The 2,156-nt window shown below is 43.3% G+C and overlaps 1 non-coding gene across 1 annotated transcript; it reads right to left on the reverse strand.

Annotated features, from left to right (window-relative positions):
* Window positions 1-1,330: 1,330 nt before the first annotated feature.
* Trnas-uga lies at window positions 1,331-1,405 on the reverse strand. The gene has a single exon. It is a non-coding gene; the product is annotated as a tRNA-Ser (tRNA).
* Window positions 1,406-2,156: the final 751 nt, after the last annotated feature.

Consider the following 2,156-nt stretch of genomic DNA (forward strand, 5'->3'; position numbering starts at 1 on the left):
AACTAATGGATTGCTTTCAAATTATTTATAAGCTGCAGGTGTTGGAATATTTTTCGATAGGAAGACTTCACATAGTACCCTAGATGTAACAGTATGGCTCCGTAAACTGTATTTGTGGTATTTTAAGTGGTCTAATCTTTTTTAGGACACTGGTACCAGATGGATACTAGATCCTTGCCCAGCCTGTAATATCACAGTCGGTCTTCTTATTACTGTTCACGACAAATAGACTGAAAATAAATAATAATGTTTTTCCTTTTATTTAATAACTAGCAGTTTGCATCACACCATTACAAGTGTTTTAAGAAAATGTAATTTCTGTATGGTAAACAAACTTTGTGAATAAAACATATTTCAGCAAGGAGTTAAATACCTACTATAATAGTATGAAATTGCTGATTGTTTCTGAAAGAGGTAAAAATGCAGAAATAGATTTCCTGATCGACCTTGGATCAGTCCGAAAGTGTCATAGAATGTTGGACGTAACGAATGCTGGTCAGAGTGCAGACTGTAATTAATGGGAGGATGCTGCCAATATCAGAAATACGAAGCCTTGTAGCCAAATGAGCGAGCGTATACCAACATACTTTGAACAACGTTTTTTACCCGGGAAGCGGGGTGGGAGCTGTAATTTATGTCTACCATTAAGACAAACAAATATTGTTACTGACTTTTATTAACAATTTACTTTTCTAAAAACTTTCTTTATTGCTGTCAGAGCCTCTTCCGTCACTGTATTACTTGCATAAAATAAGGAACAACTACCTTCATCCACAATCGTAAAATTATTTCAGGGAACGATATACGTGAGCCCTGTGGGCTCATTTTCATGCGTGTTGTCAGTTTACATCAGTTACTTTTTCTTTCCGTTAGAGGTAGGTAACGGGTCATGGGATAGTGATTAGCAACTATACAGCTATCGTTAGTATCGCCCACACAATCTTTTGGTTAAAAAATGGATAAATATTATAATTATGCCTCCTTGTAAGAAGGTGAACTATATGAAACTTCCTGGCAGATTGAAACTGTGTGCCCGACCGACACTCGAACTCGGGACCTTTGCCTTTCGCGGGCAAGTGCTGTACCAACTGAGCTACCGAAGCACGACTCACGCCCGGTACTCACAGCTTTACTTCTGGCGGTACCTCGTCTCCTACCTTCCAAACCTTACAGAAGCTCTCCTGCGGAGCTTGCAGAACTAGCACTCCTGAAAGAAAGGATATTGCGGAGACATGGTTTAGCCACAGCCTGGGGGATGTTTCCAGAATGAGATTTTCACTCTGCAGCGGAGTGTGCGCTGATATGAAACTTCCTGGCAGATTAAAACTGTGTGCCCGACCGAGACTCGAACTCGGGACCTTTGCCTTTCACGGGCAAGTGCTCTACCAACTGAGCTACCGAAGCACGACTCACGCCCGGTACTCACAGCTTTACTTCTGCCAGTACCTCGTCTCCTACCTTCCAAACTTTACAGAAGCTCTCCTGCGAAGCTTGCAGAACTAGCACTCCTGAAAGAAAGGATATTGCGGAGACATGGCTTAGCCACAGCCTGGGGGATGCTTCCAGAATGAGATTTTCACTCAGCAGCGGAGTGTGCGCTGAAATGAAACTTCCTGGCAGATTAAAACTGTGTGCCCGACCGAGACTCTAACTCGGGACTTTTGCCTTTCGCGGGCAAGTGCTCTACCAACTGAGCTACCGAAGCTTGTGTAAAGTTTGGAAGGTAGGAGACGAGGTACTGGCAGAAGTAAAGCTGTGAGCACCGTGCGTAAGTCGTGCTTCGGTAGCTCAGTTGGTAGAGCACTTGCCCGCGAAAGGCAAAGGTCCCGAGTTCGAGTCTCGGTCGGGCACACAGTTTTAATCTGCCAGGAAGTTTCATATCAGCGCACACTCCACTGCAGAGTGAAAATCTCATTCAGGTGAACTGTAGGTAGGTTTATGTAGGTGTATAACCCATTTATCACGGATTGTAGTCGTGTATTTTCTAAGGTTTTCTCTAATTTTCGTAGTATGAAGATGAAGCCATTGTCGGGCTATGAACATCTTGTGACACGAACATACCTCATGCCCTCCCCCCTCCCCCCTCTCTCATTCTCCACTAATCCTCTTTACTTTAGTGATTTCATTGTTCTTCGTCTTTTGCACTTCAGTTTGAG

Source organism: Schistocerca americana, chromosome 1 (assembly GCF_021461395.2).
Source record: "Schistocerca americana isolate TAMUIC-IGC-003095 chromosome 1, iqSchAmer2.1, whole genome shotgun sequence".
NCBI lineage: Eukaryota > Metazoa > Arthropoda > Insecta > Orthoptera > Acrididae > Schistocerca > Schistocerca americana.